The 11582-nt window shown below is 42.9% G+C and overlaps 1 long non-coding RNA gene across 1 annotated transcript in view; it reads left to right on the top strand.

The window, feature by feature from the left end:
• The first annotated feature begins 2058 nt into the window (after positions 1 to 2058).
• The window catches only part of LOC141414777 (uncharacterized), a 39129-nt gene continuing 29605 nt past the window's right edge, over positions 2059 to 11582 (top strand). Inside the window, exon 1 of the long non-coding RNA XR_012439637.1 lies at positions 2059 to 2759. This is a non-coding gene — a long non-coding RNA (uncharacterized lncRNA). The remainder of the gene's footprint in view (positions 2760 to 11582) is intronic.

Raw genomic sequence — 11582 nt, 5'->3', positions numbered from 1 at the left:
GCCTGTTTTCATAGTATCTTATTTCTCATTGCACACCAAGGCTTAAATAAAATAATAACTTTCCATTTCCATATGTGACCCAAATGTTTGTGCTTACACTTTCCGATCCACCAGTTCCACCACAGAAGTTATGGTAATATGCAATCACATGTGCCCTAACATTTACTAGGATGTCACTGGAGAATATGATGAGGATACCAGGCACCTCACTTAATATGTGTATTAAAGTCCATGAAGAAGGAGGATTATTAGGAGGGCTTCTATGTTTTATACACTTTTGTGTCATTTAAATTCTTTACAATGAGCATGTATTACCTTTTTATACTTAGTGAAACGACAAAGATATGTCTATTTTGGAGGAAAAAAATGATAAAAAGCAGCGCCCCATTTTCCTTTGCAATTAGTGGGCTGGTTAAGTGCATCAGAATCTAGCTTTAAGCCTTACCCGACCTTGACTTTTCTGTCAAATTGTGATGACACTAATGTCATAGGTTTATTGTCTCACTACATGAGATAATTCCTATAAAACATGTGGCACAAAGCTTTGCATTCAGGATATATTAGGTCAACTCGTTTTTATTCTGACATTTCTGTTAATCTGCGAGGTCCCTACTCCCTTTCTTACAATCAATCTTAGCCACTCTTCCTCACCTCTTGTCCCCCAAACATCCAGCCTCCAGGGAACAAAGCTTGTGTGATGACATATTAGCCACATACTTGTCTATGGCTGTTTGGCAAATCATAAGCCACTAACACCAGAGTGACACAAAGATGTGAGGCAGGAGGGAACTAGAAGGCCACACGTGCGTGTGGGCAGTGCACTCAAGCACAAATAAATGCCCATTCCACTCCAGATGGTATTGAGGACACACAGCATCTGAAAGTAGCAAAAATACAAGGGCTTGTTTTCTGCAGAGCAACAGCTGGGGGGAAAAACACCCAGAAAAGTAAAAATTAAAATATGGGATTTTAAAAACCTGAAATTTCTAAACATATGTAATGCTTCATGCTTATTTTCAGAAAAAAAAAAAGACAAAAATAACTTTTTAGAAAGAAAAGCTGAATAGTAGAACTCTAAGCCAAGAAGCTTAGTTCAAGTTCAACAGCACTAAGCTGAGAGGCTTGTTCAATTTCAGTAGGGGTAAAGATGCCGCAGTCAAGCTTCCCTGAATCCAAATCTTGGCTTTCTACTGAGCATTTCTACGAACACGCCATGTTAATTCATCCGTCTGTGTCTTGTTTCGTCATCTTTAAGATGAAATAATAGAAGTGGCTACCTTATAGGGTTGTGAGAATAAAGTGAAGTGACATATTCGTATGGATGTTCTGTAGGCGCTGGCTCTCATTATTTTTATACAATGTCCATTTCCCCTTGCCAGCATGGGTAGCATGTGAACTCCAAGCTAGGGCCTTTTATTTATTTATTTATCTATTTATTTATTAATGGTGCTGGGGTTTGAAATCAGGGCTCAGAGTTTGTGAGGCAGGTGCTCTACTGCTTAAGCCATGCCTCCAGTCACCCAGGACCTTTTCTGAAGGCCATCCCTGTGCCCAGGAGGATGGAGGGAGGAGAAGGCCAACCCAGGATTGCAGGCAGCTTTTGCTTCCTCAAAGCCTCCTCAGGCAAGTGCCCAAGAAAAAGGAATCCTGGCTCTGCTAGCCTTCCTCAGATGCCAGGCCCCCTGCCATTCTCCCAAAGAGGTGGGGAGGTGCTGGTAGGGCAGGGCAGGGGAGAAGAGGGTCAGTGCAGTCAGGAAGAGGCAGTTGACATTGGGGTTGCTGCTGACATTGGGGTTAATGTCCTTTGCTTGGGTGCCTAGAAAGACATCAAGGGCACCAGGCAGGGGCTGGTCAGAAAGAAATGGAGGGGCAAGGTGTGGGGAGGAAAAGGAGGAAATGCGGGAGAGGGAAGGAGGGGAGGAAGGTACAGTGGGGGCGGCAGTGGAGGAAGGGAGGGAGGAGGGAGAAGGAAGGTGGGGAGGGGCATTAGGGAGGTGGAAAGAGGAAGGTGGGGGACCGTTGGGAAGGGGAGAGGGGAGGAAGGTGGAGGGGGTTTTGAGAGACAGGTGGGGCTCCTGGCCCCGCGGTGTGACTGCCGAGGAGCCCCGCCTCCTGCACCGACGCAGCGGCCTTGGCCTTGGCCTTTCTGGCCGGTCCTGGCTGGGTCACATCCTCGCGGCCCCGACGCGCTGCTCGTCAGGCGGCCGCTGGGGAGAACACGGCAGGAGCCTCAAATGCCACCTACTCCCGGCCTCTCTCCCAGTTGATGCTTCTATTTTAGGCACCACATTATTTCCTGCTGTGATTTTTTTTTAGGCATCTAATTTGGGCTCTGAGGTAAGCCGTGACATCCGCTCGCGCCCGCAGCCCCTCCGCGCCGCTGATCCTCCCCGGGGCGCGGGCACCGCTCAGGCCCCGCTGCAGCCCTGCGACGGCTGGGAGTCGCTCGGCCAGGCCTGCCTAAAAATAGGCTTTCAGGAGGAAGGATTTCCCCTCCCCCCGTGGAGAGCAAAAGAATCGAGCTGGAATGGATTTCTAGGCAACGGTTTAGAAAAAGCGACAGGGACCCCGTGTAAATTGTGCTATCGCGTCCCGATCCAGGAAGCGGACAGTAACGGCTCCATGTCAGTGGTTTTCAACTTTTTTGGACGAAAGCCCTTATGAGACTCTGGTGAAGGCTACGGCACCCCGTCCTCAGGAAGTGTCCACAGTAAATCCACATGCACACGAGGCCACTACAATTCTGCTTGTAATTTCAGGTTTGTATACCTCCTGAGCACGGAGAGCCCAGGTTAAAAGCCCCATCTCAAAGGTCCCAGGTTCCCCATAGATGTATCTTGCCAGTTTTACCCCAGCCTGACTAACTACCCCTTTTTCCCCTCCACCCCTCTTCCCTGACGTGCCTCTTATATTTAATCAATGTGTGTTTACAAAGTATTTTTGTATGAGCAAGTATTTCACCACAAAGTGAACAAATGGAGTTAGACTGTAAATTGCTTCCTCAGGGCAGTGGCGGGCACCCTAGGTCTTCCTTCAGTTCACTACTTGGATCTTACTGGCATTTGAGTACCAGGAGACTTGGGTTCAAATTCAGCACTTAGTAGTTTTCCTGCCTTGACCTCCCGGAGCTTCTACCTCACTTGCACAATGGGAACTCCCATGACTAAATGAGACAGTTCAAGGTGAGGCACTTTTCAAATGTCCTTTGTATGGAAGGGGCCAAGATTGCTTCTTTTGAATCACACACCTTGGCTGTTGCCTCTCAGAATGGGCACATTCAATAATTTTTTTTTTTTGATGGGGCTGGGGTTTGAACTCAGGGCTTTGTATTTGCAAAGCAGGAGCTCTACCCCTTGAGCCATACCTCCAGTCCATTTTGCTTTGGTTATTTTGGAGATGGAATCTCACAAACTATTTGCCTGGTTGGTCTTGAACCACAATCCTCCTGATCTCAGCCTCCCAAGTAGTTAGGATTACAGGCGTGAGCCACCAGCATACATCTCTATGTTCTGAATGTTGGTGCTCCCCACTCCCAGTTCGTATGTTGAAACATAACCCACCATACAATAGTACTGAGAGGTGAGGACTTTAGGAGATTAGGTCATAAGGACTCCACCTTCATGAATGGGACTGGTACCATTATAACAAAAGGCTTGAGGGAGCCTGTTTGCCCTTTCTGCCATGTGAGGGTTCATAGTAGCATCATTATAAGGACTGGCCCTTCACCAGACACCATTCAGATCTACTGGTGCCTTGAGATCTTGGATTTCCCAGCTTATAGAACTCAGAAAAATAAACTTCTATTTTTTATAAATGACCCGGTCTAAGGTACTTTGTTTTAGTGATCCAAATGGACTAAAACAGATAGGTAAACTGAGTCCGATGTAAGGAAGTGATATGACATGAGGTATCTCTAGAACAATGAACAAGAAGTCAGGAGTCTATCCCCAGGCAAATATAGAGTGGCTAATATGATAATCAGCCTTTGAAGTCTGTTTGATCCTGACAGATGTCTCATTTTTCCACAAGTATTAGAAACAGGCTGCTTTACCCCCTCTATTGACTCCTTCCATATTGCCTACAAACAAGCCTCCCTCCCATTTTTATTAGATCTTCCGTTTTCTCTAGGACACCCTTTTGGTTAACTGTCCTAGTTCTTTCTCCCCACCTTGCAAAATGTCTCTTACAGTGATACTCCAAGTTGGTTCTCTACCTGCTGATTACTCTGTATTTCTTGCTGGCTCCTCTTCATCTTTCGCACTTTTTTTTTTAAAGGGCGGTCATTTCCTAGCATTCATATGCCTCTCTGAGCTCCCTGTTCTCAGCCTTCTACCCTTCGGAAAAGGGAGCACATTGATTTTGGTGGGCTCAGTTATTTCCTCTAGTTTAGCTCTGACCTCTCTTGACTTTCTGTCTCGAATTCGGATACTCTTTGAACAACTCTAAATGAAAGCTCTGTTGTCATCTCCATCGCTACATACCCAAAAATGAGTTCATTATCTTCCCCAAACCAACTTTCCCTCTTGGTTTTCCTTTTCTGTTTGGAACATGACCATTTCCCTGGTCATCCAAGCACAAAGGTTCCATCACCTCTGACTCTTTTCTTTTTCTTTCCTCCTACCTCCAGGCAGGCACAAATACTGCCCAAACCTCCTCTGGCATTTATATCTGCCTTCCCTCTCCCACCTCTATTCTCCTCTCCCTAACCTTCAGCTCTGATGGACACAGTAGCTCCATGGCTGGTTTTTTAGCCCATTGTCTCTCTATTCTTTAAGATGGGTTAACTTCTAAGCCAAGACCCACCTCCATTGTAGTACTTCTCTCCTGTTCTATTCACACTGCCAGTCTATCGTATCTTGCCAGGTGACATCTTTCCTATTATTATTTAGCTTTTCACATTTTTTCATTTTATGGGAAACTTCAAGAGCTCTTCTCCAGCCCCTGCTCTAAGCTTGCCCCAGGGTCAGCCAGTCCCCTGGCACTGCAACTTGGCATTTAACACAGGTGCTTCTGATTTCTATTTCCTCCCTCCTCCTAATTTTCAATCTGGCTCACTTCAACATTTTGAAGTGAGCCCTTCACTGAAAAGCAGAGAGCCCAAATTCCAATGCCTAGTGGGGTCCAGAAGGTCACAAAATGTGTAAGGCCAGGCATAGGGAGCCAGGAGAAGTGCCATTTAGATCCCAGGTGCCTAGTCCAAAGGGGTTGCTGTTACTCAGCTGCCTGCATTGCCATCAGGCCCGGAGTGGCCAGATTTTCCAGTTTTTCACAAGAAACACCAAATGTGGATTTTTACATGAAATTTTCCAACTTTTAAAGTAGCATGCAAGCCAAACAAAACATGACTGCAGGCTAAACCTGGACATAAAGCCTCCCTGCTGTGACACCCATGCTCTATACTGAGCCTTCTTGCACAGAATATTTTTAACATGCATGTCTGATTCTAAATTCTTTTCCATTGGAAGTAATTGGCAGATCATTATAATTCTGACTTTTCTCTAATAATGTCTACTCTTTTTTTCCTTTGAAAAGTTAACCTTAATACAGAGTCGACTTTAATCCCATAGATTTACAATATTCTGATCCTATGGTTCGAGATATTAGCAATGTAACTTTGTTCCTGATACCATAAGAAAATAAAGAACTGCATATCATATCAGCTTTATAAGAAGGTCACCTGAAACACCTTTCCCATGTTAGATTACAGTCATTCAGGTGTCTGAGTGTTTTTCATTGTAATGTGGGATTCTTGAAGATATGAAGTACCTATTTATCTCTCCTTCAGCATGATGTTGGTACTGGAAGCTCTCCATATTTACAGCTTGGTTAACAAAAAGAGAAGAAAGGGAAAACAGGATTTAAAAATGTTTTTAAGTTATCTGCATAGCCCAGGCCTCAAACTTGAAATTATCCAGTCTTAGCCTCCCAAGTATTGGGATTACCAATGTATACTACCACATCCAGCCTAAAACAAGAGTTTTTAAAAAACAAAGAGACAAAAATTACACATGTAAGAAAAAAAGTCAGAAAAAATGAGGAAGTATTAGGAAATTAACTCAGGGTGAGAAAAACTTTGTATAACTATATATTGGGGAATGTGGGGAAAAGGAAGTACTGCTTTGCAAATCAATCCAGTTATAATAATGTTTACTTTTAAAATTAATTTGCAGTAAAGAGAAATTTTAACTGAGGGAAAAGAGATTACCTGCTGTGTGATTATTCTTGATGTGGCAGAAAGCACTTTGAACTGGGAGGTTTTAGTTCTGGTTATGCTAGTAATGAGCTGTGTAACCTTGAGTAAGCTTCAACCCCTCTCGGTCCTCAGTTTCCTCATCTGCACAATGAAGAATTCTATTCAATGATCCCCAAAGCCATTTTAACTTGGTAACTCTGTGGTTCCTGGTTTATTCTAACTGGTGGGGAAATGTTTAGTTGAAGTGTCCAGTTAATGGGAACTACTGTAAATATGCAGTATATGTGGATTACCACATTTCAAAGAGCAAGAATACAATAAGCCTTTGGTTAACTGATATTCTCCAGGGTTAACCAGAAAATCCCCTAATCAAGGTCATTGTTGAGAGGCTTTCTGGAAGAGCAATTTAGTTTCCTGCCTTTCTAAGCATAGGAGATGCGGCCATACCCAGCAAAGGGAACTGATGAGTCAACGTCTGGGGATGGCCCTGCCACCTGGGTTGAAGTGAGGCCCGGCAGAATGGGTAGGAGATTCTCTTAGTCCACTCCCAGCCAGGGGACTGCTCAGAGAGCAGCAGTGTCATTAAGTCAAGGACCCCCTAGCTAGTGCCATGAAATAACTATACCAAGGGGCTCACCAACCTCTTACAGGACTTGGACACCCAGGTTTAACATTCACTTTTACAATAAGGCTCACTCCTAAGCTGGGAAATAGTTGAAAACTGGCAGTACATCCCATGACACAACCCAGAGCTCCTTCTCATGGAAAAGTGCAAAGGCTTTGGAGCCTAAAAGATCTTGTTTGAATCCAAACTTGTCCACTTCCTACTTGTATGACTTAGGCAAATGCCTACGCTTCCTGAGACTTAGTTTCCTTGCCTATAAATTAGAGCAACAATATTCCTTCATCAAGTTGTTTTCAGGACTAAGAGAAATAATGGATGCTAAATGGCTGGTGTGGCATTTGGGATTTAGTGAGTGCTGGGAAAATGGAAGTCATTATTCTATTAGGAATGAATCCCATGTGACCCTCTAGCTCTTTACTTAGTAAGGTTGAATGTCAATACCTTACCTTCTACCTCAGCAGACATTTGAGAAACCAGATGTTTGCAGAATTAGATCTCCTGCTCTCTCCTCCCTTCTATACCACCCTATCATCATGGTTCTTAAAATCAGAACCATAACCTTGCTTTTACAACCATCATAATAATAATTGGCTGATTCCATCTAGAATCATCAATAGCCACAAAAGTTTGATGAGGACAGGACACTCACAGCTTAAAGTACTCTAAGAGTACCCCCACACCCATTTACTTATTAATTACAAAGGGAAAAGACGGTAACTGTAGAGAGGAAAACCTGGCAGATACCTCCTCAACCAAGTGATCTAAGTTATTATCATCAATCCTGAGTCAAAAGACATCATATGTCTCCTGACATGACACACTGAGAACACAGCGTCACTTCTGTGGGACTCCTGCCAGCAAATGCCTGGCCCAAATCTAATCATAAGCATGTGTCAGACTAACCAAGGAGCAGTCTACAGAACTGGCCTGTACTCTTGAAAGAAAAGAAAGGCTGAGGAACTGTTCTAAACTAAAAACTAAAGACTACATGGAATGTATGATCTGGATTAGATCCTGGGCCAGGAAAAAAATCTGTATTAAAAATATTAGATTTCAAAACATAAATTTAAATTTAAAATAAAGAAAACTTATTGGGAGAACTGGATAAACTTTAATATGGATTGCATAAAAATAATAGCATTATATCCATGTTAAGTTCCCTGATTTATATACAATATCCATGTTCCTGAGAAATTCACTCTGAAATATTTAAGGGAAAAGAAGTCTGTCTTCAACTTACTCCCAAATGGTTAAAAAAAAAGTATAAATATGTATACATACATTCAGAAAGAAAGAGAATATTAAAACAAATGTAGCACAATGTTAATGTTTGGTGAATTTGAGTTTAGAGAGCATTGTCAGTTCTTTGTGCTAGCCTTAAGGCTTTTAGGTGAATTAAAAAATTATTTAAAAAAAAAAGAAAAAAGGTCAGAGCTGGGGTGTCATGCACAGAGCCTGATGTTATCTGTCCCTGTGGCATGGTGAAGTAGAAAGAGCCCTGTCTTGGAGACAGGGTTCTAAACCAAACTCTCAACTGCAAGATACACCCCAGGATTTCTGTCTTCTTACTCTAAAATATGGATAATAATAGAATACCTCTCTGTTAGGGTTGTTGAAAGGACTAAATGAAGTAGCTTATATAAAAAAAGTCTGGCACCTGCCAAAAAATTATTCACATATTCTACAACTATGAGCTGCTAAGAGTCCAGAAGTAATAATACAAACAGAATTCTTGCCCTTGAATAGCTTAGATGTCACCCACAAAAATGGAAAATAAAATGACTAGACAGGCAAATATACAAACAGCTATAAATTCTATAAGGATGATTACATGTAACAGGAGAAATGGAGAACCTTACCATATATATTCAGTGATCAGAGAAATGATATTTAAATTGAGACTGAAGAACAAGAAGGGAGGCGTTGTAATCTAGGAAAAAACAGTATCAAAGGCTTTGGGATGTGCACCTTGAGAGAAGGGACAGTGCAGTACCCAGCATAGTTGGACACTCAGAAAATACTTGAGTGAACAAATGACTGAGTTCTGGTTTCAATGTTTGCCTATGAAGAGATCCCCCTTTTCCAGCTCTCAGCCTCAAGATGTTCAGGAAAGGAAGGAGGCTTCTGAACTGGCAGCTCTACAGTTCTCCTCTCTGCACGACTTGCTTAGAGAACAGATCATAGTGAATCCCCCCTAACCTCACCCCTTCTGTTAGAGAGTAGGAAGCTCAGGACAGCCCTGATTAACCCCCTAGACCTGGGGCTCATTCCTAATGCTTTCTCCAGTCCCACAGCCTGCCTTGTTTATTTGTTCAGCAGATTTGTTTCAGCAATGGCACAGCTTGTTCTGACTCTGGAACATTTATGAGATGGGCCAATTTTTTAAAATCACAAAAAAATAAATGGTTTGCTCCTAGAGGTAAGGGGTGGGACAGCTATGGTGGGAGACAGGTTTCAGGCCAGCTCTGGGGCAAGATTTTGGCTTATCCTTTGCTATATTCTTTTCCTCTCTTGCCATTGGAAACCAAAGGGACTCTACTGGGATTTCCTGCCTCCATTTTTCCAGACTATGATGTGGGGAAGACTGGAACATTCAATCATAAGATTTCTGGTTCTCATCTCCACCCTCATTCCATTCCAAAGTCTGGCTTCTAAATCACTGAGCTCAAACCACAGCCCGATCCAATTGATCTGCCTTGGGAAGGAGGTGTTGGGACTAGCACCTGGATTATTCCACCCCCTCTGCTTACAGCATTCTCTTTTTGTTTGTGAACTCTTACTTATCCTTCAAAATCCAGCTGTTATCTCACCACCTCTAAATCCTTGAATGAACTTCTCTGTTGTCTGTCAGCTACGTACTAAATTTAAAAAATCCCAACAACTAAATGTTGAATTTCTTTGCTTTTTTCTGATTAGATATTAACTCAGTATAACAATATTAGTTATTGTCTTCTGTTGATCTGAAACACTTATTTCAGCAGCAACCCCTGTAGTAGCTATATAAATATTTGGTTACCCAAAACCTAGAAATGAATAATTAGTAAGTTCAATTTGTTTGGTCAACAAAATAATTTATTTAAACCTTAAATAAGGCTAGGTATTGATGGTACATGCCTGCAATCCCAGCACTTGGGAGACTGAAGGCTAGGGTGGGCTATATAGGGAGAGCCTGTCTCAAAAAATAAATAAAAGGAAAAAAACCCCACCAAAATATCCTTAAGTCTAGGGTGGCATAAAAAGAATCCTGGTGGTAAAAACATGACTATAAGGTCCTATCTGGCCTTCTGACTATAAGGGCCTGCCTCATTTCCCCAAAAGACCTGGTACATGATAGGTGCTCTCAAAGTACTCATTGAGTACCCATGTCAAATGTATGAGCACATGAGGATGATGACACTCTACAGTCCCAGGGGTCCTCGAGGCCTCTGTCAACCCCAGTTGGCAGTCCTATGAGAGCCAGGCTAAGAACCATACAGGTCCCTGCCCCATGCTGCCCCAGACTCTCTCCCTAACTAGGTAAAGCACCCAGGTAGCACCAAGCCTGGAGAGAACGTGTGGATAGGGTGGTGTGCTCTGGAGCCCTTCCAAGGAGCAGGGGCAACAGCTTGGATTGCAATGCCCACTCCAGGGCCCTCTGCCCTTTGGCTCAAGGCAGTTCCCCAAGAAGCAAAGTCTGGCCAGCTGCAGGAGGTGTTCTTCACTTCCAAGATTAGCTCAGACCTTAAAACTCACAGCCCAGCACCTGCTCTTTGTGCCAAGGAAAACAGTAGATGTCAGAAGCCTCCTTAGGTATCTGGAAGAGAACAGCTCCTGCTGCTCCTCCCTTCCTTGTATGAGGTCATTGAATAAGGATGACAAAGCAAACAGTGGCATGTGCTGGGACTTGTTCCCAGACTGATTCCAGGGTTTCTTCAGCCCTTCCCTCCTCCCCACCCTCAGAATGGCAAACCCAGGTGTGGACAACAAACTGAACTTCACTCAGTCCTTGGGCTCCTGGGAAATGGAGGCTAGCTGGGAGGCATTCTTTGTGGTGGCAAAGAGGAGGTCCTGGACAGATGTTGATAAAAAAGGGATTTGGGATATCAGCACCACTGATTTCAACATGTTTTCATAGATGTTAATTTGCGTTAAGAAGGGTAGGAATTCCTTACCAGCTTCACAGATGAGGAAACAGGCTCATTTAAGGTCAGCAACTTAATGAGGGTTACATGGCTTAAGCATGACAGAGCTAGACTTGAAATTATTTTGTGACTAATTAGTTTTGCTACTTCTTCCTATCTCACCACAACTCCTTGAACTTTTCATTAATGGAACACCTGCTTTATGCTTTTTGCCTTTTTGTATACCACCGTACTATTATTTACTTAATGCTTTCTAGACTCACTTTAAAAACTGACTCATTCTAAGCAACACTATATATATATATATATATATATATATATATATATATATATATTTCTTAACCCATTACATTCCATTACCCTCCTTGTGGTACTAAGGATGGATCTTCACAGAGAGGTAGTCAAGTGAATGTCATTGTTGAAATGCTCAGGCAATAAAATCACTAAGAGCCACTACTGTCTTTGTTAGAGCTGTACCTTAAATCACAGAATTACTGATTCTGAATCATTGAAATCCAACTCTAAGGGACAGATCTTAGACAACCCATTCAGTCACCACCTTAAAGATTAAGGGGCACCATTCATGGATCTAAAGCTGAATCCTCAGTCCTTGCTCTTAAAACACTCAGCTTGCAGGGCTGGA

Source organism: Castor canadensis, chromosome 12 (genome assembly GCF_047511655.1).
Source record: "Castor canadensis chromosome 12, mCasCan1.hap1v2, whole genome shotgun sequence".
In the NCBI taxonomy this organism is placed as follows: domain Eukaryota; kingdom Metazoa; phylum Chordata; class Mammalia; order Rodentia; family Castoridae; genus Castor; species Castor canadensis.
The sequence above is the reverse complement of the archived record's forward strand: the minus strand, read 5'-3'. Positions and strand labels throughout refer to the sequence as shown.